This window comes from Peromyscus leucopus, chromosome 1 (genome assembly GCF_004664715.2).
Source record: "Peromyscus leucopus breed LL Stock chromosome 1, UCI_PerLeu_2.1, whole genome shotgun sequence".
Classification (NCBI taxonomy): Eukaryota; Metazoa; Chordata; class Mammalia; order Rodentia; family Cricetidae; genus Peromyscus; species Peromyscus leucopus.
In genome coordinates, this window is record NC_051063.1 from 9,647,974 (window position 1) to 9,674,280 (window position 26,307).

General features: G+C 43.0%; 1 pseudogene; it reads right to left on the bottom strand.

Moving 5' to 3' along the window:
* Window positions 1-18,994: 18,994 nt before the first annotated feature.
* LOC114696903 lies at window positions 18,995-19,881 on the bottom strand (annotated as a pseudogene).
* Between the last annotated feature and the right edge of the window lie 6,426 nt (window positions 19,882-26,307).

The window sequence follows — 26,307 nt, forward strand, 5'->3', positions numbered from 1 at the left end:
TCATTAACTTGACATAAACTAGAGTCATCTGGAAGAGGGAACCTCTTCTGAGAAAATGATCCGATTACATTAGCCTATAGGCAAGCCTATGGGGCATTGTCTTGGTTAATGATTGATGGGGGCGGGCAGCTCACTGTGGGTGTTGTCATGCCCAGGCAGGAGGTTCTGAGTTGTATGAAAAGTCAAACTAAGCAAGGCAATAATCCGTGTTCCTCCCTCAGTCTCTTCTGCTTCAGTTTTTGCCCACCCAGCTTCCCTCAGTGAAGGACAGTGATTGGGGTGTGTCAGCCAAACAAATGCTTCCCTCCCGAGTTGCTTTTTTCATGGTCTTTATCACAGCAATAGAAAGCAACCAGGACAGTTCCCACGTATCCCTATAGTCTTAATTCACCTGAGCGAATTTTTAGGGTGGCACCCTTTCTCCTTCCAGGAATACATAATTTATCAGTCTTCTGAATGGATGGTATGTCAGAGAGATGGTCCTGTATCCTCAAAATGGTATCAAAAGCTGCTTGCAAAATGGAGTTTCTCAAGGCAAGGCACAGCCTTAAAAAAACACTGCTTTACACAATATGGAATAACTCAGAGCAGGGACCAGCCTGACCTCAGCAACCCTGTATCCATTTTAAAGACAGAAATGCGCCAGGTGGTGGTGGTGCACGCCTTTAATCCCAGCACTCGTGAAGCAGAGTCAGGCAGATCTCTGTGAGTTCGAGGCCAGCCTGGTCTACAGAGTGAGATCCAGGACCAAAACTACACAGAGAAACCCTGTCTTGAAAAACCAAAAATAAAAATAATAATAATAAAAAAAAAAAGGCAGAAATGCTTGGAGAGTTTGAAGAATTTAACTCCGATCACACAACCAGTGTTACCACTAGCTACAGCTACATCTCTGGATGACTGACTAGGCTTCCAGAGAGTGGAAGAGACGTCTCACTAGCAAAGGAAGTCACTATGAATTTTTAGTACTCGGCTGCATCTTTACTCAAGCTGGGTTGAAGCAGATAACGCACAGTCAGCTAGCGAACCTGCTTCCTTTGCTGTCCAGAGAGAAGATAGGGAAAGCCAAAGAAACCACTGAAAGATCCCGGGCTCTGTTGTGAAACACAACACTACCACAGAGAGTTTCAGATGTCTCCAGTAAGGCAGTGGGGATTGAGGAGTGTTCCAGTAACCAAGTGCTGTTAATACAACCCCCTTAAAGCTTGGAGAATTCAGCAATGTCATTACATTATTTTGACATTTTGCTCCTAAGTCTGTATCTATGCAGAGATCAGCAGTCAGTTGTCAGCTGTGGGCTACAGCTCCACCCCACACCAGCAGCTGCCTGAGGAGTTCTATTCAGAGACCTCCAGCAGCGCAAAACTGGGGTTCATGGGTTCAACAAAGGGGTGAATTTCAGAGATAACCAAATGTGAAACAAAGCTGGGATTTTGAGAGAGAGAGAGAGAGAGAGAGACAGAGACAGAGAGACAGAGAGAGAGACAGAGAGAGAGAGAGAGAGAGAGAGAGAGAGAGAGAGAGAGAGAGAGAGAGAGAGAGAGAGAGAGAGAGAGAGAGAGAGAGAGCACACCAACAGGACAAGGGTGATCTTCCCCGTGAGAGTGCTTGTGTCTTTACAATGGGTGTATATATTCTTGTGGCTTTCTAGCTTAACGTCTCAAAAGGTTGCTAAGAAACTGGTCTCCTCCTTTCTCACGTTGCCCAAAGTGTGTAATTCATAACAGGGTTAAAGGCTCAGCAAACAGGGTTGGAGTAGATTTATGAGACACACTCTTTGGCATTAGGGAAGAGGGGAATGCCAGAAAGTCAAGTTTTGTTGAGACCAGGCTATGTTCACTCTGTGTTGTTTAAAGAGATTCCATTTTGCAAGCAGCTTTGACTCCATTTTGAGGACAGAGGATGTCTGTGTGCCAGTGTAGACAGGCACACGATGCCATCTGTCGGGCACCTTCCAGGCAGCACACACTGATAAACTACTTATTTATGACCGTAGACTGAGCGCCACCCTATAAGTTTAACAGGGTAAGCTAAGACTATAGGGCTGCACAGATGTATTAAAATCATACCAGTAACACTGGACTGTTCACCTAAGTGTGTGAAGTTCAGTGTCTGGCTGCTCGAAGAGCTCGTTAGGTTGACAGAAAGTTCAAAACTGGTTTTGTTTTGTTTTTTTCCTATGGAAGATAATCTTACTGCTCACTGGCAGAAATGTAATTTGCAAAAACATATTCCTGCTCAGCAACCAACTGTACAAGCATGCATCTCTGGAGACTCCATTCCTTTGCATCCAGTAAGAGACAGTAAATATTTATAAAGGTGACAGAATCTTTGTTGCCACAGCTCACAAGGACATATGTATTAAAACAGGCAGCACATAGCCAAGAGTGATTACGAAGTTGACAAGCTGACATGAATTTTCTTTTATTAACTAGCCACAGGCCCCTTAGAAAACAAACAAAAGGAAAAAAAAATCAACACCAAATGTTTAAAAATTTGTAACTAAATATTTTTCTCTGATGCAAAAATATATCCTCAGTACTGAAGTGCCCATATGACCATGCAGCTGAGTCTGTTTGAAGTCTGCAGAATTTTCTGGATTAGGGAATACTTAGTTGAGCCTCAGGAGCCAGGCTTCTGAGTCTTGATATTTTCATAGATGAGATTCTGAGTACTATTTACTGGTAACTTTTATTGAGCCTTGTGTATGCATCAGAAATTCAGATGCCTTATGGATTTTAAAGTAAAGGTGAATTTTGTTCACATAGGTTCTAGTTGAAAGAATTTTCTCTCAAATCCCGCTTGGTTTCTCTCCTTTCAGTTTCAGTGCATGCTGAAGGGAATGGCTTCTTTATATTGCTGTACTTTATCACTATCACTGTCCCTGCTGTGCGTGTACGTGTGCGTGTGCGTGTGCGTGTGCGTGTGCGTGTGCGTGTGCGTGTGTAGTTCCAGGCTTCTGTAACAAGTGTCTTTACCTGTGCAGCCATCTCTCTGCCCCTACCCCTGCTGTTTTTTAAAAAGGAATGTTCCGGCTTTACTAGTAAATAACTGTTCCTCCCTGTATCTTGCTAAAATTAACAGACTGAACACTACATAGAAGCAACCCAAACCCATGCTTTCAGATCTTCCACTTGATTCAGCTTGATTTTGTCTTTGCTTCCAGCCTGAGGGAATACTTGATTCTGCCACTAGGTGGCAGTGTTCCTTTACCAAGGACAGTTAATAAGACTTCAAAAATGAAGATAAACACCACCCAGGCCTCTTCATTAGCAACTTTTAAACCAGACTTCCTGGTTTGAGCTCCCTGGGAGACAGCAGCATGAGATAGCAAAGCTAGAGTGAATGATCAGAGCAAAAGGTTGTTTTAGTTGGCCACTCTACATTGCAAAACAGGTAGATTGGTGGTATAACACGAGCTTGTTCCAGGAACTGAAAAACAAAACAAAACAAAACAATAAAACAACAAAAAAAACCTATCCTTTGTAAAGTGATGTTTTTCTGCAGCGATTGGTGGTGGTATAATGTTAATTTCCCTTACAATAAACTGTCTCTAGCATTGTAGTTATCAAACATCTGTGTATGATGTGCCAAAGATTTACAGAAAAAGATCTAAAACTGTAGTGTCTCCTACCCCCAGTTCCAAATAGAATGAACACATGTTGTAAATAAAAATACTGGGCACTCAGTTAAATTCAAAGTCCCTACACACGATGACTAAATCATCTTCGTGCAGTTATGACCTAAGCAATACTTAGAATTTACATAGTAGGTCTACCTGTCTACAAGCCTTGTACCTGCAGATTCACACTGCAGAGCAAAAGCATTCAGGGACAGAGTTGTATCTGTGCTGAGCTAGTTCTTCCTGGTTATTGTTCTTTCAGAAGCACTGCACAGTGACTGTGTGCACAGTGTCTCCAAAGCACTGCACAGTGACTGTGTGCACAGTGTCTCCAAAGCACTGTACAGTGACTGTGCACAGTGTTTCCAAAGCACTGCACAGTGACTGTGTGCACAGTGTCTCTAAAGCACTGTACAGTGACTATGTGCACAGTGTCTCCAAAGCACAGCACAGTGACTGTGTGCACAGTGTCTATACAGTATTAGGTATTGATGATTTGAAGTCTGTGAGAGGATATGCCCAGGTTACTAAATTATCATCCAAGGATTTGGCTTTGGGATGGGTGGAATAGGTGAGGGGTGGTCTTGGAACCAAGCCCATGGATAGAAGGGGGATGACTGGACTAAGAGCAGATTATTCATCCAGAAGTTTCTATATCATAGTCCTGGTCCCTGAATTTTATTTTATTTTTGATACAGGGTCAGGCTAGCATCAAACTTAATGATCTTTCTGCTTCCACTGCCCAAGGGCTAGAATTACAGGTGTGCACCACACTGGGCTGGTACCTGTGCTTAGAGACTTTGCATTTCGAATGGTATTTTTGACCTCAGATCACACTTTCAAACAGGAAGCCCAGGATGTTGAACACGTTTTAAATGTTTATTAGCCATTTTTGTTTGTTTGTTTTTTGAAACTGTTTCTCTGTGTATCCCTGGCTGTCCTGGAACTTGCTCTGTAGACCAGGCTGGCCTAGAACCCACAGAAATCCTCCTGCCTTTGCCTCCCACGCTGAGATTAAAGGTGTGCCTCCTGGCCTCCAATGTATTCTTATTTTGAGAATTTTCTGTTCAGTCTTATAGCCCACCTCTTAATGGGTTGTTAGCTTTCTCTTTTCTTCCTTCCTTCCTTCCTTCCTTCTTCTTTCCTTCCTTCCCCCCCTCCCTCCCTCCCTCCTCCTCCCTCCCTCCTCTCTCTCCTTTCTTTCTCTTTCTTTCTTTCTTTCTTTTCTTTTTTTTTTTTTTTTTTTTTTTTTTTTTTTTGAGGTAGAGTTTCTCTGTATAGCTTTTGGAGCCTGTCCTGGAACTCGCTCTGTAGACCAGGCTGGCCTCAAACTCACAGAGATCCACCTGGCTCTGCTTCCTGATTGCTGGGATTAAAGGGGTGCGCCACCACCACCCGGCTCCTGTTCTTTGTTTTCCTGCACTTTTGGTGATGTCCTTACCTGGTTTGGATGTCAGGGTAATACTGCTTCAGAAAAGAATTCGCAACCATTCTTCTTTTTCTATTTCATGGAATCACTTGAGTGGTGGATGAGTAGCTGGCAGCTCCCAACTGCCTATAACTTCAGTCCCAGAATGACCCAGTACCTCAATACATTCAATTCTGGCCTCTAGAATACCCATATGCTTGTACACACACACACACACACACACACACACACACACAACAACAACAAAAACAAAAAACAAAAACAAAACACACAAAACAACAACAACAAATAACAAATCTTTTTTAAAAAGCAATAAAGAAAAAAATACTGTTAAAATTACAATAAAAAGGAAAAAAAAAACCCAGAAAGACAAAGGAGAAAAAATGATGATGATCTGTGGCATTGTCTTTCTGAATTCTCTAAAATTGATCTGCCAGGTAAATGGGGTCATTGGAACCTGTGGATTCTTATCTTTCCCAGCATGTATGCTGGTGCTGATGCTGTACTTGGCAAGCGTCAGATGTTTGCCAGTGGTCTAAACTTTAGTCCTGTCTCTTCTTTGTGTACCAGCTTCTGCTGGCCACACTTAGCTCTGTAGTTAGTGGGCTGGGCATGTTCGTACCCGTCGTGTGGCTGATGTTCTAGCTGGGTGTGTGGGAAGCAACCATCGCATTGAGCTCTGTGAATTTGTCTCCCTACTCTCAACCCACTGAGCGTTTACTGACCCTGCAAGAGGAGTGCGCTGGAGATGTTACGTAGTCCTTTGGAGTTTCAGGATTCCTGCACTGGTGGATCAGGAAGTGCATCCAGCCTCTGACCTCAGGCCCAGGGCTATGGAACTCCAGAGTTAGTCTCAGTTCATGAAGCCACTAAAGCCTTCTGTTGCCTGGGCTTTGGGCCTTGTCAGCTTCCAGCCATCCTGGCACCCCTGGGCTGTCTTTCACCCTTATACTGGGGCAGACTGAGTCCAAGACCCCGAACTTGTAATTGTTTTCTATTCTCAGCCACCCCACCCCCAGTCCCCCCAATCCATAAGTCAATTTTAAATAAGTCTCCTTCTTAAGATTGCACCTGGCCACGTCCCTCTGTTTCCTCCGGAGAGTGAAAAAATGTAATTCCTGGACTTGTGACGTGGCTCAGCTGGTGAAGGAGCTTATTGCCAAGCGTGCTGATCTGAGTTGGGTCCTGGGAACCCACACAAATGGAGAGAACCAACTCCTGGAAATTGTGTCTCTGATCTCCACAATCGCACTGTGGAATGTGAGTAATCACACACACTCATGTTGTTGTAAGATAAAACTTTTCCTTGGGAGATGCCACACACATGCCTCTATTCACCCCAGATAATGAGATGACAACAGACCAAAGCACAGATATCACCAAAGTCCAACTTGGTGAACCAATGCGATTTATTAGGGTTGCTTACAGGAATATAGGTGAGGGGTCACTTAAGAAGCAGAAATGACTCAAAGACAGCTGCATCACTAAGGCCCATACCGCGTGGATGATAGCACACACTGCACAGCCTGCAGGCAGCTCAGCAGGTTGGAGAGTGTCTTTCCAGGTGACTCAGTTGGTCTAAACCTCTTCCAGGAAGCCAGGCTGGTCTCAGGAGCTTCTTTGCAGCCTGGCTTCTCTGAAAGGGACTCTCAGCTTTTATAGCTGGCAGGGAGAGGCCTAGTGGATCTGCTCAGTTTCAGGGACTTCCTGAAACTCTTTTGAGTTGTTTACCTTCTTGTTAAAGAGCTTCCATGTGGGGTGGAATGTTTCAATATCTGAGGAAACAGTTACACAGCACACATGCGTGTATGTGCGCCGCGCGCGCACACACACACACACACACACACACACACACACACACACAAATAAATACATCTGTAACTCCTTCCCACTATTGAGCATTTCCGTTAGAGGAGGCACTGTCTCAGCAAGACCTGGAACTGAATTTGAGACCTGGCTCACCTGGCTTCCTACCAGATGAGGGTTCAGTTCTCTTGCCCAGCTGGGAAGCCAGTAGCAGGATGCTCAGCTGCTGATTCTTCTCATCCCACTGCCCTTTTCCTATTTTGTTTTTCACCTGTGTGTTCCTCTTTTTGTGAATTTTTAAAGTTCTTTCTTTCTCCCTTTGGAACTGGATCTGTTTTTTCTTATCTTGATTCTTCCTTCACCACATTCCAGATAGCTACACATTACAACCTCTAATCCATCACCTTACTCAGAAGTTCCAGGGTTTCCAGAGGGCTCATCTTAAATTCCCATCTAGTCATGAAAGCCTAGAGAACAGTCACATGTAGCACATATGAAACAGGAGAAATACTGTAGAAAAGTAGAAGTATAGAAAATAAAATGGAAGAGTCAAACATTGAAAGACAGTTATTATGCAGGTCAGTTTTTTTGTCAACTTGACACAAACTAGGGTCATTTGGGAAGAGGTAATCTTCATCAAAGAATTGTCTCCATCAGACTGGCCGGTAGCCAAGTCCGTGGAGGAATTTCCTGATTAATGATTGACGTGGGAGGGCCCGGCTGGGCAGATGGTCCTGGGTTGTGTAAGAAAGCAGGCGAAGCAAGCCATGAGAGCTAACCAGTGAGCAGCACTCCTCCATGGCTGTGCTTTAGTTTTGCTTCAGGTTCCTGTCTGTAGTTCCTGCCCTGACCTCTCAGGAACTAGAGCTAATTTTCCAAGGGGACATTGGTTGTTTTGAGACATTTTTATTTAATTACTGTGGACTGAATTTAGGGCTTTACACACATAGGTAGGCAAGCACATCCCCACCCTTGGAGACATTTTTGGCTGTTGCGACTCTGTGTTGGGGCTACTGGAAGTTGGTAGGTATAATCAGTAACTGGCACAGAAGTCCTGCAGCGTGCAGATGTGGGTGGCCGTCTCTCCTTCCACAATGATGAATCCAGACATACAAACAACCCAGGATGCCAGCAGTGCTGGCGTCCATAGACTCCGTCCAGGGGATCAGAACACAGAAGGAGCAGCATTGCTCAATCCTCTCAGTGCTCACAGGGAGCAAGTGCCCCAGTTTTCTTCATGTAAATCACCAAGCCCCAAAGACCAGTGAGCCATAGTCGTCTCCATGTGCCCAGGCCCTTTCTCACTCATCCAGTCATAAGGACACTTACAGTTAGTTGCCTGGAGAGGCACAGGGATGGTTGAGTCTCTAAAACAAAATGCCGTGGCTGAAGTTAAGTATTTCCACTTAACAGGCTGGGCCTCAGAAACAGAAAGGCTGTTTACACAAGTAAGGTATCGTTGAAATTGCTGGAACACTCCCTGATGGCTGGAGCAGAACCTTCCATAACCCTTGAGTGTTTACAAGGGAAGGTGACCCCACTAGACTGTGTTCTGGGTGGAAATAGGTCTGCGCTGAGACATCGGTGACCATCGCTTTGGGTCTAGGGTCATAACCACTTTACAGCATGTACCACAGTCATTTATTTGACATAATCAGCAGTCCTGCTTCTGGTCCCCAGGACGCTTCCACAGACTTCTCTGATTAACAAGAATAGGGTGGCATGAGAGGTCACAGGAGCCATTTTTCATCTACAGATAAGAATTTTGGTCTTAGACCAGGCACACACCTTTAATCCCAGCACTTGGGAGGTAGAGGCAAACTCAGGATCTCTGAGTTTGAGGCCAGCCTGGTCTGCATAGTGAGCTCCAGGACATCTAGGGCTGTATAGAGACCCTGTCTCAAAAACAAAACAAAACAAAAACCACAAACAGAAAGAATTTTAGTCATAGGACAATAGAGGCCTCGTTCCTCCTTAGATTTGCCTGAGAAAACCTTAGAGTGTCATAGCCAGAGTGAAACTGAAAAAAATGATGCAAACTAAGAGCAGCGCTGGACTCGAGCGACACAGCAGGTGTCTTCTTTGTGATGAAGATTGTGTACAGACGTTATCGCTCTCTTTGGTGTAACCTGTGTGCTTAGTAAACCTAAGACATGATCTAACTGTGAAAACTTTGTCCTGCTGTTCCCCTAATCTCTCATTCTTCCCCTGTCCTAATGGGAGGTTCCTTCAGTCCCCTGTATCATGTCAAGACACTGTCAGCTCCTCTCTCATGCCACATGACACATACCTTCCTTCCATATCTCGATTAAGGTTGTCTTCATGCCCTTCAGTCTGAAACCTGAGAAATGGGAGAGGAAATGGAGAAGGTATGAGAGTTCTTATTTGATTGGTATCATCAATGAATGGCTTCCTTGAGTTACCCTTTTCCCAGTGGATTCTCTAGAGAATTCCCATTGCCTGTAGATCCTTCTCTCTTCATTTTTCCACTTAGGCAAACGGATGTCTTTTCTAACTGGCCGTTTACAGCTCCTTCTGCAATGCCTAAACACCTAGCAATTCATCACAAGCTTCCTTCTGCCCAAGTTCTGTTCCTCTTCCAGATGGCTCTTGGAAAGATTCCTGTTGCTTCCAGGCTGTCTCTCATGAGTGGCACAAATCTGGTCCTCAGGAAATACACTTCATTTGCCCACAGCCTCCTCATCAGTCAGCTTCTAAACATATCTGTCTCTCTGCATCTGAATCTTCTTGTAGGAATCGGATACTAATTTCGTACCTTAAGCTGAGGATGACGCATCTTAGACTCTCATGTGAATCCCTTCAGACCACTCCTTCATTCTAGAATCATTTTCTACTTCCTCCCTGCAGCCCAGCATCTATCTCCAAAGTCCAGTTTCTCCTTCAGTGGCTGTGCATTCTATCTCTTTTAGATTTCCCATTTGGATAGATTCTGCCATCCTCTTTAGATATTTTTTTTTGAATTTTTGTGGTTTGCTTTGCATCTTCATTTCTAAGTCAAAACATTCTCAGGGGACTTCCCATTGCATGAGCAATATTTGTACCAGTCACATAGCCATGATTCTGCATCAGGCACAAGGCTGAGGGATGTGCGTGTGACATCATTGCCACTGCCAGTCACCAGCTACCCACACACTCTTTCACTCTTTATATAGTATCTGTTGCATTCCCTTGAAAACTATATCTGAATCTTACCACTGTACTGTGTTTGTCGTTAGTACGTTCAAGGTAGGGGCCAGTTCTCCCTTTCCCCAGGTTCCGGCCTCAGCCATAAGGTCATAAAAGTACTGAGGAAACTAGTTGGCTTACTCATTATTTTGCTTATGTTCTCAAAAATTAAAGCAAATTTCTTTATTAATGAATATATTTTTACAAACTGCAAAATCCATACATAATTATAGCAAAAAGAGAACGTTGCAAAGAAACTTAGAAGTGGAAAACAGTTTCCATCACCAGAAAGATGGGGTATCTGTTTTATTTAATGTTTTCTTTTTCATAGTAATGATAAAAATGAAATAATTCTTGGTTCCCACTACAAATTGTTTGATTTATAATTATTACTATTATTGTTAGTATGTTGGTGTGAGCTGTGTTCATAGTTTGGAATTTTAAAAAAGCTCCTTAGAGAGCTGGAGAGAAGGCTCATTGGTTGAGAGCACTGACTGCTCTTCCAGAGGACCTGGGTTTGATTTTCAGCACCCATATGGTGACTCACAACTGTCTGTAATGCCAGTCTCAGAGAATCTGATGCCCTGTTCTCTAATGATACCAGGCATGCATTCGCACAGACAGACATACACACTAAAAAAAAAAAAAAAAAAAAAAAAAAAAAAAAAAAAAAAAAGCAAGCATTGTGTGGGTGCATGCCTGTCTCAAACAAAACAAAAAACCTCCAAAGGTTATGTAAAATATGTCTTGAGAGCAAGGCACCTGCCATCAATTTATTCTCCATGCTTCCTTTGTATTTTTGGTTGGTTGAAACCTGAAGCATGGGTTTTAGAACCCACTGGGAATTGTTTGTTAACATGAGAGCAAATCTATGTACTAGTCTGTACTTGGAGCGATGTCTACAAACAACATTCATGATGGGTAGTCATTGATGGAGATAAATTGGATCCTTATCCCTGCGTGAAGATCCTCACAACTCCCCCAGATCCTAACTCTCCTAAGAATGCTTTCTGTGTGGTAAGAATTTACTCTTGTGAGACCAGTGTGGGCACCAACACTCTTAACAGTCACAGGTCATAAATGCAAAGATTTTCTAATTCAGAAGCAACTTGTGGGCAGCACCAGACTTTGAGTAAAAGATTAGAAGAGCCTGGATTTATTTCATTAGATGTCTCAAGCCACTTTTTCTGAATGGTTGCACTCACAAAGAACTCTATAATCATAGTCCCATCAGATGTTTAATCATTCTGGAAGGACAAAAATAGTCAGTGTTTTAGGGTTGCTATTTCTGTGGTAAAACATCATGACTAAAAGATATTTCATCTTACACTTCCAGGTAACACTCCTCCAGAGCAAGAACTCAAGGTAGGAACCTGGAGGCAGAAACTAAAGCAGAGACCATGGAGAAATGCAGCTTATTAGCTTGCTTCTCATGGTTTACTCAGCCTGCTTTCTTACATGCCCTAGGACCACCTCCCAGGGGATTGTACCACCCATAGTGAACTGGTTCCTCCCACATCAATCGTCAATCAAGAAAATGCCCCAGAGGCTTGCCTACAGTCTGATCTGGAGAGGCTTTTTCCTCAGTTGAGTTTCCCTCCCCTCAAATAACTCTAGCTTGTGTCAAGTTGACAAAACACTAGCCAGCAGAGTCAGGAAATTTCATAATGCATCCCCTTCTCAGGGAGCCTAATACAATAAAACTTCACAGCAATGGTGGGAGAATTGTGTGCGGGATGCAGGCAGGAGAGTCACATGTTCACAGCATATACAATGCTGTAGACAGCTAGAATATAATTTATTATAGAGTTATGACATAGTATAACAGCTGCTAGATCTTTATTAATAGGGCAGAACATGCTGTAAACATATTCTGGTAGTTTTACAACTGAATTTCAAGGTCATTGGTATTTTTATGATCCTAGGTGTTTTATTTATTTACAAATAAGAATAGGGTTTCCTTCCATATTATTTTGATTTGTGATGCTTGTGAGTTGAGAAGTAATTGTGGGTATGGCAGTAGAAAACAAGCAAAGGAAAATGGGAAAAATTATATTACTATAGCTTGGATTTTTTTATTCGATACTTTATCTCCTTTGTTCTCAGGGTATTTTTTAATCTAAAATTGTGGGTTACATATGCTAATGTGGTTTCTATAGGAGCCACATTTGAATTCCCTTTCCCAGGGAGTAATTATTTGCTTCCAGGGAGGGACCCAGAATGATTCCTGCTGCTTCTATTTTAGAACCAATGACAAGGTACATTAATGAATCTCAGAATTGCTCCCACAGGACTGTTTTCCTTTCTGCCTCCCTGATGTGGCTTCTCCTCAGCATCATGTCAGGAATGGTGATGCAGGCATGGTGCTTCCTACCTTCTGCTCTGTGCTTCCAGTCCACAAGCATGGAGGCCCTTTTATTCTGCTGACAGTGCTGGAGTTTGAACCCACAGCCTTACACATGCCAAGCAAGCACAGTGCCACTGAGCTACATCCCCAGGTCTTGGAATGTGACTTTTAAAAGCATCCGCTGTTCAGAGGTCCAAAATCAATAGTGAGAGGAGCCCCAAGATGGCTGATGGACTACCACCTCCAGACTGATGTCGTAGGAATAAATGTCAAGGATAAAAATGGAAGTCATCTTTTCCAGGAGGCCTAATCATAAACATTCTCAGGCTATTTTTACTGGGGAATGTGCTGCGACACTGCTCCTGGACCCTTTTCTCAGAAGAACACAAGCCAGAAAGACATCACCGAGCCTTCTACCAGACACAGAGGAGAGGAAACGTCTGTCGGCACTAGAGAGGGTTACTATTCAAACCAATAATGGAACTATGCTTTCCCCATATGCTTTAACAAACCCTGTGTAATCCGTACTTTTCCTCATCTGATATGGCATCAGCCCATTTCATAGTCCTATCGTCAATAAAATATGGAGACAACAGAAAGGATGCAAGAGCAGACTTGTATGCAATTCTACATAGCTACACATTTCTTTTCATGTGCATTTCCGTCATGTTTTCTTGAATCTGAGATCTGTGAGGAGGATGTAACAATAATTCTGTGTGGTTGGCATTAGCTCCAGGAAGCGAGATAACAACATAGCCAAGATATCAGGATTGTGTTGTAGAGAAGTCTTCTCTTTCTGTTTATTTATATAGCTACTTATTAATTTCAAATAAGTATCTTGTTATATATATTGTACTCCCTTTATAGATATTATATGTTATTTATTTTTGGTGTAACAATGTTTTAGGTTATTGCCCCAATGGCAAGACCCTACGCACTGTAAAAATAGAAATGCATTTGAAGGGGGAGAGCTGAGAATAATGCTGAAGGGGTTTCCTACTCAAAAACAGTGTTCCCTCCCAGACATCACCTAGAAGCTCCTGTAATTGTGGTCTGGAGGCAGGTAGGCTACATCTCAAGTTGTTTATAAAATTTGACCAGGTCATCCAGATGGTATGGGTTTTGTAGATAAGGAAGATGAAAAGCATGGAGGTCATTGAGGTTATGTCAAGGTTCCAGAAAGCCACTGAGACAAACCAATGGGCAGCAGGGTCAGTGTTCTTGCAAGAAGGTCCTAGAAGGCCATTGTGTAAAGCTGGGAAGGTGAAACCCAAGATGTAATGGACAGCTGAGGATCATGGGAGACATTAGGACCTGTAGCGTGAATTCTAATTGGTCTAAATAAAAACCTGGAGTCAGAAATCGGGGTAAGGCTGAAAGATCAAAGAAGTAAAGGAGCAGTCATCTCTTACCTATCTGACTCCTCAGACCAAAAAGGGGATGAGCTCCTATTTTCACCCACTTATATTCCTCTCTCTGCCTCGCCATATCACTTCCTGTCTGTCTGTACAGACCTTCAGACCGCTATGGTTAACTAGTGGCTAGCTCCATCCTCTGATCTCGGGGCAAGCACTATTTGTTAGAACACAAACAAAATATCACCACAAGGACCTTTGAACATCCACTGACAGATGCTTTAGGCACAGAGTTGAACCACCCCAAGACAGGGAACGTATGGGCTGTAAACAGCAGAGCAGGAGGGAAGAACTACCCAAAGCCTTGAGAACACAGATGAATCCATCATGACCCCCAGATGCCAGACAGGGAGCCTAGTGGTTTGGGAATCACCCTGCTGCCCTCCCTGCTGTCTTGCTTTACTGTCTGGCTGTTGCTCACTTTTGGAGTAGTAATGTTTATTCTTTGTCAATGCATATAGGAAGCACATGTGTTCTTAAAGCGCAAAGCCAAGAGTGGTGCATGATATAAGAGAAATATACAAAAAGAATTTCAGGAGTTGCAAGGAAGATGGACCTCAGCGTCCAGCCTACAACCCCAGACATAGATTTACAAAGTTTCCATGTGGCCCCAGATCTGCTTCAGGTTTTCAGAGTTGGTTCTGGTGGTCTTCAGATCATACTTTGAAAAGTTGTAATCTAGTGGTCTTTTCCAAAATACAGCATTATAGGGAGTGTGTGTTTCTGTATGTCTATTTGTTAGGAGAGGAATAACAACTCATCCAGTTTAAGAACTTAATTTTATAATCAAATTTTAGTATTTTCTGTAACACAGCACTTACATACTACAAAAGAAAATTTTTTTGCTATAACTACAAAAATCATTCTCAGAACAAGAGCCCCTGTCTAAAATCTTTTAGGCCAGATGTATTGAGAATCCAAATTTTTCACAGTAGGGCCCTGAACAATCTATCTCTAACAGAGTGCCAGTAGTATCAAAGTTGTTCAGAATCCGTAACCTCTCTCCACAGACCAAGATGTCCCAGCACTTCCCTCAAAACCTTCCATATTTACCTTTAAAAATATACAATTTTAGGTCAGTGTTAGCAAGTTTTTCTTATATGATGCTTCTCTTTTTTATATATACATTTTTATAATCTATTCATCAGTTAAACATCTGTTATCATCAGTTGATACATCTGCTATAAAAATGGGGAGTATACCTACAGTATTACCAGTTTCTAGAGAAATTTTAGGGTTCTTTTTTTAATATTGTTACCATTATTAGTGTGTTGTGTGTTTGTGTGTGATTCAGTCATTTCTCTTCTTGCACCTTTATGTGGGTTCTGGCATCTGACTCAGGTTGCCAGCCTTGTACAACAAGCACCTGCTGAATAATCTCACTGGCCCATTTCCTTCCTTCCTTCCTTCCTTCCTTCCTTCCTTCCTTCCTTCCTTCCTTCCTTCTTTCCTCCCTTCCTCCCTCCCTCCCTCCCTTCCTTCCCTTCTTCCTTCCCTCCCTCCTTCCCTTCCCTTCCCTTTCCTTCCCACCCTTCCACTCTCCTCCCCTCCCCTCCCCTCCTTTCTTTGAGACAGAGTCTCACTATATAGCCCTGGATGGACTGGTACTTTCTCATGTAGACCAGGATAACATCAAACTCACAAAGATTGGCATGCCTCTGCTTCCCTTGAGTACTGGCATTCAAGATAAGCACCACTACATCTGGCTATCCTCTCTATTATGATCTTTTAAAAATCCCTGAAGTACATCATCATGCCATTAGACCAGCACAAATCATGGGTGTAGGTTTATAGTTATACATGATTCTTGCTACTATTAAAGGATTGCCTTATATTTTATTTTGTTATTGTCTCTTGTACCCACCTAATCTGCAGTTTGACAGAGAGGAGAGGTGAGCATCAGGGAAGGATCCTTTGGCATTGGGAAGTAATACCTCACAATGGCATGCCAAGTCTCTTTCCCCCAAAGTCTTTTGTGTTGACTAAATATGGGCTCCTGGAGATGTTTACATGTAATCAATCCTTAGGACCAAGTACGCTATAGGGATGAAGGCCAAGGTTCTTGTTGCATTGTGACAACTTTGGGTCAGATAATGCTCATCTCAAAAGAATAAGAACTTCCATATACAGGTGGTGTAAGCCTGCTAAGTGGAAACATTTTTAAAAGTTCTCAGTGATCTTGTTTCCCCCTTCTTGTGTGACTCAGCCATAACTTTGGGCCAGTATTTTAAGCAGGAAACGTCATTTTGTTTTTGAGGATTAGAGCATACTCATTTGTACAACATTTAGAATTTAAATGCTTAGTACGTGAGGTAGGTGTTCTGACACAGTCCTTTAACCCTAGCACTTGGGAAGCAGAGGCAGGCAATCCCTTTGAGTTCAAAGCCACCTTGGTCTATATATTGAGTTTCAGGACAGCCAAGTTTTCAGAGTGGGACCCTGTCTCAAACATAAATAAATAAGATAAATTCTTAGCACTTGGTGGCTCTAAATATTTCTTCTTATAATTTTGGAGTGGATGCAAGAAGATGACTAAGCAGCTCAGCCTTGGATCTGTGTGGCTTGTGCCTAGGCCTAGCTTAGTCCCCATGACCATGGAGCCTCATGATTCTGCAGGAACTCAAGTCACAGAAGTGAGCCTAGTTCATGAACCCAGAAGGGCTGGGGTTCAAAGTTTGCCATGGAGGGTGATCTGATCTTAAACAGTGACCATTAAACAGACATAGAAACCCTTGATTGTTAGATTGCTGTAAAGAAAAATAAAACAACTCAAGATCAAGAGCTGAAAGGAAACTTGGAAGGTTGTGCCACACTGTGTCTCTAGGACTTGGGTTTCCTTGAAGCCCTCAAAGGATTGTGACCCTCTCCCAGAACAGGTGTATTTCCTACAGTCAATACACCTGGAATGTGAAAACAGGTTGTGTTGGTTGGTTTTTGACAACTTGACACAAGCTAGAGTCATCTGAACCTCAGTTGAGAAAGCACCTTCTTCAGTTTGGCCTTTAGGCCAGTCTGTGGGTCATTTTCTTGATGAATGATTGATGTCGGATGGAGCCCACTGGGAGTGAATGTCACCACTAAGCAAGTGGTCCTGGGCAATATGAGAAAGCAAGGCAGAAAGCTGAGCAAGCCAGTAAGCAGAGCTCCTCTGTGGACTGTGCTTCAGTTCCTGCCCTGAGCTCCTGCCCTGACTTGTAGACAAATTTCTAAATGGTCTTATTAAATAAGAAACACAGAGCCAAATATAGGGGTGAAAGCCTTAGATCAGGGAAATAGGGAAAGCCACCGGCCAACCTTACCTCACCAACTCTGCAGATTCCAAATGTACATTACTCCTGTCTACCCACGCCTTTATTGCCTTGCTCTTCTGCCCTCTCATTAGCTCTCTTAGCCCAGCTACCTCACTTCCTCTTCCTACATAGCTCTGTCACTTTCTGTCTGTCTGTACAGACCTCCAGGTCTCTATGGTTGGTATTGGGATTAAAGGCATGTGTCACCACGTTTGGTTCTGTTCCCTAGTGTGGCCTTGAACACACAGAGATTCTGCCTGCTAAGGGATTAAGGGCATGTGCTGCTTGACTTGTTGTTTACTTAAAATGGATGGCCTTCCCTCCCTGATCTCCAGGCAAGCTTTATTTATTAACATACAAATAAAATATCACCACATTTCAGCACAAATAAAATATCAGCACACTGACTTCCCTCAGTGATGGATTGTGACATGGAAATGTAAGATAAACCCTCTCCTCCCCAAGTTGCTTTGGTCACAGTGTTTTCCACAGCAACAGGAAGCAAGCTGGAATACAAGGCATAACTGTGCCCCCTTTGCCTTGTCTACCCACCTTTCACAAGAAAACTTTCTACTGGGCTCTTTGACTGGCAACAGTGAGGCAGTCTGGATTGTACCATCTTCTGGATCCGGAGAAACAACTGCTCAGAAGCAAACTGGTGTTGCCACAGGCGTTCCCTTGCATTTTTGTGTATAAGCCAATCTGTCAAAGCTCTGCCATGTTCTGCTGACCCTCAGCAACTTCAAAACACCAGAGTGGTCAGATGAGTGGGTTTGGATTAGTCCAGTTTTAGGAGTGTTTGTGGTCACTCCACCCAGCCTAGCGAAGATGTTCCAGACCACAGCTGCAGAAAAGGGGAACTGAGACTCCTTGAGAGGGAAGCAAGGCTGGCGAGAAGGCGAATGAAGTAGGAAATGAGGATGACAAGGACAGCAGACTCTAGTCTAGTTCAGACTTTAACTTCAACAAAAGAGAGGAGTTTTGTTTAGGGACATTAATTTCTCCTTAGTAAATGAGAGGAAAATTTACGTTTGTCAAGATTGGCGAATCTTTTTTCTCCTCTTTAGGTTTATGGTATGAACTCCAGAGAGACAGTCTGAATATCATTACTTTATGCAAGGGTATCTACATAATAAAACATCACATTGTGCTCCATGAATTTATAGAATTTATATGTCAATAAAAATAAAACTATAGAAAAGAAAATAGAAGACATATTTCCTGCTTGAAATAACTCATAACCTTGAACTAATTTAATGTCTGTTGTGACTCACTTTAGAGGCTTTTGGGGACAATAATGAAATGAAACAGATTCTAGGAGGGTTCTGAGGGATAAACGACGAAGTGATTAATACTGGGGGAATTTCTCCAAGTCTGGGGGAAGCCCGACTGCATTAGAATATTGTTGGGCTCCGAAAGGGTCATCAGTTTGTCCCGACATGCCTGGGACAGCCTTCATTTTGCTGTCCCAAGAGCCCCTGGAAGAGTGGGAAAGAAGCCAGTCAGTGGTGTTCACTCCCTCTTTGACATCTCAGGCAGTCAAAACTGGAAATGGAAGAAACAACTGTGGTCTCCACTTACCCGAGAGGATAAGGTTGATAAGCACAATGGTAAGAGTCGCTGACATGCCCTGGATGTTTGTGTGTTCTGTTTTTTTTTTTTTTTTTTTTTTTTTTGTTCATTCAAAAATTTATTGAGCAGCTAAGGATACAAAGGTGTTAAAACATGGTCAGAGATGAGGCATATGCACAAGTGTAGAAAGCAGTAAAGTTCTCTGCATCACAAGAATGAAAGAAAAATGCTTTAGGAAAATAAGAGATTGCTTCCAGCGTGCAAGGGGGGAATGGATGGCCAATCAGGAAAGGGGATTGAGATTAAAATAGAAGACTTCAGTCTGGATTGTTGATGGTACTCAGTATGGACTATATTTGTTTCTCCTTTTCCTCTTTCCCCATCTTTGGGCTTAATTTACCAGTAGTGCCCAGGACTGTTCAATGTGCTTTTTCTATACTTGCTTGCATTTTTGCCTTAATGTCTTCTACAGAACTAGGTCCTTTTGGTGTTTTAGGAGTCTTTTCCTGTTTTTTGAAAGACTCTTGACCCTTTGATTTTGGTGTTGATGGTTTTAAGTCTTTTCCATTTTGGTTTGATTTTTGTGCATTTTTGGCTGGGGTATCTCATACAGATTTCTTCACTGGAACTTTTTCTTCAGCTTCCTCATCATCAAAATCATCATCATCTTCATCATCCTCATCATCTTCGTCAAGTTTTACTTTTTTCTGAAGAACCTTGCTACCACCTCCAGGAGCAGATCATTTTCCAGACATGCTTAAGAGTTTTACATCCTCCTCATCTTCATCTTCTGACTCTGCATCTTCCTCTACAGCTACTAGGTGCTGTCCACTGATGTGCACAGGCCCTGAACCACACTTCAACCTTAAGACCACAGGTGGTGTAATTTCAGCCCCCAAGAGAAACTGTTGGTTGTACAGACATTTTCAAAGTTGCCAGTGTTACTTTAATTGGACTGCCTTCATAGTTCATTGCTTCTGCCTCTACGATGTGCAATTCGTCTTTTGCCCCTGCCCCTAAACTAACCGTTCTTAGTGATAACTGGTGCTCATTCTCATCATTATCCACCTTAAAGTGATAATCCTTGTCAGCTTTTAGTTCACAACCGAAAAGGTAGTTCTGAGGCCTGAGAGGGCTCATGTCCATGTCCATCGAGTCTTCCATGAGGTGGAGGCGCGCACTTCGGTGTGAGATAAGTCGGACGGAGGGAACTGCCCAGTGCTCTGCAGAACAGACATGCAGGACAGAATCATGCCAGCGTTGTGTTGTGTTTTACATGAGGATGGGATGCTGCACTTGAAAGTCTGCTTCTATGTAATGATTGGTCCCTTGCTCCCTGCCTCAGAACAAAGCCAAGCCTCCTTCCAGAGATAGGCCAGCTGTTCAGTTTCTAGTAGTTCTTACCCAGGGGGATTTTGTCTCCCAAAAAATACTTATCAATGCCTAGAGAAAGGTCTTGTTGCCCCAGATAGCAGAGATTGGTACCCTCTTGCTATCAAGCAGGTAGACTAAGGATGGATGCTTATGAGCATCTTTTGGAGCACAGTTCAACAAATTACCCACCTTTCACAGGAAAGAATTATCTCACTGCAAATTTCAGTAGTCCAAAGATAGTGAAAGACCACGTCTCTCTTTCTTCTCTTCCATGAAGGTCTGTATGGAAGTTGACCAGGGCATAAGCCGTTCTATTTTACAGGTGTGCTAAGTGTGTTGCTTACATGAGGAGGTGCAGGTAGCTTTAGTTAGGTCTCTGGGACTTAGCATGTTCTTATGCATAGATTGTTCTGGGAGTATCTTGCTGTAATAGCATAATGATAAACTTTATTCCCTTCCAACTGCTAACCCCTGTCAATGTATCATCAACCATTTCCTCTATAGACTCTTCCTATAAGCATGAAGCATGCTCATACTTCCTATGTTTAACAGATAAATAAAAACAAAGCTAAAAGCCCTGTCTATGCAAGGCAGAGTGGTATATACCTGAAATACAAGTACTTGAGAGGCAGAGGCAGGATGATTATAAGTTCAAGGATAGTCTTGGCTATGTACCAAGACTCTGTCTCAAAAAGAAAAAAGAAAAAAAAGAAGAAAAAAAGAAAAGAAAAGAAAGAAAGAAGAAAGAAAAGAAAAAAAAGAAAAGTTTTCAGCATCTTCCAGGTGGGACAATCACTTTTAACAACAGCTAACTCTCCTTTTCCTTGGAGCTAGGGCACAGATATATGGCCGGTAGATCAGCAAGCAGGCACTCCTGTGACAGACTTTGGCTTAGTGACTAATGACATCAAGAATTAGAGATCAAGGTGCCAGCAAGATGGTTAAGCAGGTAAAGGCATTTGCTGTCAAGTATAATCATCTAAGTTTGCTCCTTGGTACTCACAAGATAGGAGAGAACTGACTCCTACAAGTTGTTCTCTGACCTCCACATGAGTGCTGTAGCATGATCGTGCATGCACATGTACAAAAACAAATAATATATAAATAAATATTAAAACACACACACACACACACACACACACAGCCCCCGGAGGGAATGGCACTATTAGGGGGTGTGGCCTTATTGGAATAGGTGTGGCCTTATTGGAGTAGGTGTGGCCTTGTTGGAGTAGGTGTGGTCTTGTTGAAGGAAGTGTGTCATTGTGGAGGTAGGCTTTGAGGTCTCATGCATGCTCAAGATACTGCCCAGTGTCTCAGACCATTTCCTGTTGCCTACAAGATGTAGAACTCTCAGCTACTTCACCAGCACTAAGTCTGCCTGCATGCTGCCATGCTCCCCACTGTCATAATGGACTGAACCACTGAAATTTAAGTGAGCCACCCCAATTAAATGTTCTCCTTTATAAGAGTTGCCATGGTCATGGTGTCTCTTCACAGCAATAGAAACCCTAACTAAGACACAAGCATGATAAATCATAAGGATAGTGGCATCCTGGTAAAGGACCCTCTAGTTCAGAAAAAGAGTAGTGATAGTTTCTTTAGCTTGGTCCAAGGTCAAAGGGCCATTAGCATAGTATAAGAGTTTTCTGTGCAGTAGCTGAGGCTTTGGGGACTTTAGAAGATCAGTGGGTGTTGGATTTTGCTCCTTTCTATGTGTTCTCTGCATGTGGCTCTTCAGATTTCCTGGACATGCACTGAGCTACCTAATACCATCTAACATGATGCTGTGTGTTGAATTGTCTGTTACTTGTTTCTGTCCATTGCCATAAGAACCTTGGTTGGTTCTCCACTGAAGCACCTCAGTAACGTTGCAGCTAAGTAGCAGGCATTGTCAGGCTCTGTCACAAACAGGGCAGCCAGTGTGACTGTCAATTAGTAATGCCATATTTGATTAATGTGGCCCCTTCCTCCTTCCTTTCCAGTGCATGCCTTCAGCATTAATGAGGCTTTGCCCATTAAAATCATGGTGGAACCCACATTCATTTCAGGGTCTTAGACTCAAATTGCCTTTCTCCCTCAAAACTATATCTAAACCACATGTGCATGGCAGTAGATAAATAAAAACACATGACACGTAAAAATAACCAGAACACAAGGGAGAACTAGGAAGGATCAATGGTGGTGGTGTAGATATCAATACATCCTATTGGAAGTGCAAGTGTTTTCTGTCAGGGGTTACACAGAAAGTATTTTTGGCTCTTATTTCTGCCTCTCATTTCCCCATAGGCGCACTGGGAGTGCAGATGCACACACCACTGTGTCTGTCTTTTTCACATGGATTCTAAGGCTTTGAACTCAGTTCCTCACTTCTGCTCGACAAGTGCTTTATCCCCTGAGCTATATCTTCAGCCTGTTGTTCCCCAAGATGGGTCTCACCATAGAGCCTGGGCTGGTCCCAAACTTGTAATCTTCCAGATTGCTGATATTATAGGCAAGAGCTACTTTGCTTAGATACGCTTCAAAGCTAGCATTTTTGTTTACCTAGAACAGATTATCCAAAGTGGGATAGTGATGTCAATTGAATTGTGTTTCTCTGTGCCTGGCATGTGTAGTGATAAACACTCTCCACGAGGCTAGGTCTCAGAGATCAACCACTATCATCCCAGTCTGCTATTGGTGAGGGAACAGACTGAGAAACCATGGTCCATGGAAACCCCATCAACTGCTGAGAGTTGTGTGTTAATATCACTTTTGGTTCCAGGTTCACATGGATTTTTGTTGTTGTTGTTGTTATAGGTAGGGTTCAAGTTCTTCATGACTGGAAAACTTCACTTTTTAAAACCTTTAAAAACATCAATTTAAATCAAATTTTAACCTTTGTTTTAATTTTATGTTGTATGGGAATTTTGCCTGTATGTATGCATATCTGTGTACAACACTCAAGCAGGCAGAGATCAGAAGAGGGCATCAGATCCCAGGGACCTGAGTTATGGACAGTTAGTCCCTGCCATGTGGGTGCTGGGAACTAAACCATGGGCCCTCTAGAAGACCAGCAAGTGCTCTTAACTATTGGGCCATCTCTCCAGCCCTTTAATTTTAAAGTTACCATTCAAAAAGACACAATAGGTTTCATACACATCATTCCAACTCATTGCCCTCTCTCAGTGCCCTCTCCCAGGCTTCCTGCTGAATGGAACTTTATCTTTTAGGGGTAAATTGGTTCTAATCATCATGCAGGTGAGGGCACTGAGGAAATACTCAGAAATGGCAGTCACACCAGGGCCACCGCTTTCTTTAGCATACTAGGAAATATAAAATTTAAAAGTGGAAGGAGAAAATAGCTCAATACTCTAAAAATTAGATGTAATACATTCTTTATCTGATTTCCCCCATGCCTCAATTCTTTAAAAACATTGTTTTGTATTTATTTGTTTATGTGTGTGTGTGTGTGTGTGTGTGTGTGTGTGTACGTGTGTGTACGTGTGTGCACGAGTGCGCGCGCGTGTTCGTGTGAATATGCTTTGGTGCACACAAAGGGTTTCTGGGGATTGCACTCAGGTTGTCAGGCTTGGTGACAAGCCCCTTTACCCAATGAACCATCTTGATGGCCCCTTGTGTCTTGATGTTAAACTCACTCCTGTTTCTGCAGCAGCTAGCTCTTTTCTAATTTGGCTTGTCTTATTGCCTGGATTTCATTTTCCTTATCTCTTCTGCTTAGACCTCAGAGCCCTGGGTAGGCTCCAAGCACCACCACCGAGGGCTGGAAGGGGTGCTTCCAGGCTGCTATTCCCTAACATCAGAGAAGCTCTTCCGAGCTGGAGGGCACCAAGCACGTCCAAGGTCCCTAAGACAGACTATGTCACCATGCGTGCTCCTGCCTACCCACTTATCTTCCTTAAAATATCTATTGCATCCCTTCTGTGGTGGTAGCGGGGGAGACACCAGGAGGATCCGCCTTCCTTCTGCTGCTTCCTAGTAGGAATGATTACGAATAGGCCTCCCACATTAGACAGGCCCCAGGCACTCGTGAACACAGAAAAGCACTCAACCATACCCAAGTACTTGAATCTGCATGCAGCAGTACTTTCGTCGGCGAATAAACAAACAGGCCAATCCTATGTAGTCTTTATGAGTTATACACACAGTGCCTTTTGTCCATCTGAAACTGAAGACACCAGGACATCTGTTGATGTACGTGAGGGTAAGTAAATGCGGGACACTCAGAGACTGCGCCATTGCTGTGTCTCTGTAACAAACCGCGTTCCTGCACTGTTTTCTATGGAGGCTTCTGGAACAGCTGCCGGAATTTGGCAAAGCCTCATACACTGGCTTTATGGTAGTTGTTTTGCTCTGTCCAGAAGTTTTCATGCCTTGCTCTTGCCCTGACTTCAGGGTCTCCCCACATTCCACAGATGATCATTTCTGAGTCTGTGTGCTCTCCCTTCTGGCCTCAGAGGTAGAAGGAGACCCGCTCCTTCAACCTTCCTGGTGAGCACTGCTTTCAGAATGCTCCGCTGACTGTAAAGAGCAAGCAAGCTTCTTTTGCAGAATGCTCCTTGAGCCCTGCCTCCCTCAGGGATGTCTGCCCAGCCCAGCAATACTATCGCAAACCAGAGTCAGCAGCATTCCTGAAATTCAAGTGAGCCACTCAAAACTTTGTCATTTATTGTGAACAGCCAAATTCCTACCAGTGCAATACTTCTGTCTCCTTTACCTGAGTTCACTGACTTCTTAGGGCAGACAGCAAGATCTGAGAAGGGTGCAACATTCTTTCTCTCAGGAAGAGCAAAATGTTTGTATTAAAGGGCACCATCCATTTTTTTATTTTCACATTAGTATGTGCACATGTGTATGTGTCTTCTCGTGTCTCATGCATGTGTTGAGGGTGTGCTCCTGAGTGGGAAAAAGAGGTCTGGTATCTTCCTTGATAGCTCTCCAAATTACACATTTAGGCAGTTTCTGATTTGAAAATGGAGCTCACCAATTCCCTATTCCATGTGGTCTTCTGTCCTACGTGCTGGGGTTTCAGGTGTGTGACTTCTTAGAGATGCTTATGCTGGGCATCCAAACTCTGGTCCTTATGCTGGCATGGCAGGTGCTATACTCACTGAGCCATCCCCCCAGCCCAACCCCACCTGTGGACAGCATTTATAGTATCTTATTAAAAACAAACAGTAGGCTTGGATGTTGCAAAGTTGGTCTCACGCTTGCCTATCATGCATGAGGTTCTGGGTTCAATCACTAACATCACATTGACCAGGCAATAGTGTACATCTGTCACCCCAACATTCCTTCAGACAGACAGACAGACAGACACCGATGGGAGGCAGAGACAGGAGAATCTTTGAAAGTTCATGGGCCTAGTTGTCAGCAGACTTGGCAATGTCATAAGCATCATACAGAACACACAAAGACTCATGGAGGGCTGGCAAGATGGTCCATGGGTAAAGGCACTTACACACAGGTCTGACAACCAGAGTTTGATTTCTGGATCCCACAAAGTCATGAGAAAGTACCAATTCCTGAGAGTTGTTCTCTGGCCTACACACATGTACACACACTGTGGCACATATGCACCTGCATTCATACACCACACACACACACACACACACACACACACAGTAGTTCACTCATAAACAGTGAACTACACACTATTGCAAGATGACTAGATCATTGATGAAATCAAGAAGGAAACTTTAAAATTCCTAAAATTGAATGAAAATGGCAATACAATGTATCTAAAACCTATGGGAGACAATGGAATCAGTATTATGAAGAATGTTTAGAGTTGCATGTATCTACCTTAAAAGAAATGGACATATTTATAAATGCATATGACTTACTCAAATTAAACCAACATAAATCAAGGTAAAGAGATTTAGAACGAACAACATGATTGAATAATGGTGGTGATGATGATGATGATGATAAATCTCCCAATTAAAAAGATGTCCAGCCTTGCATGGTGGTGCACACCTTTAATCTCAACACTCAGAAGGCAAAGGGCTGAGGATCTCTGTGAGTTTGAGGCCAGCTTAGTCTGCATAGTGAGTTCCAGGAGAGCCAAAATAGCACAGAGAGACCTTGTCTCAAATGAAAGAAAGAAAGGAAGAAAGGAAGGAAGAAAGAAAGAAAGAAGGAAGGAAGGAAGGAAGGAAGGAAGGAAGGAAGAAGGAAGAAAGAAAGAAAGAGAAAGAAAGAAAGAAAGAAAGAAAGAGAAAGAAAGAAAGAGAAAGAAGAAAGAAAAAGAAAAAGAAAGAAGACAG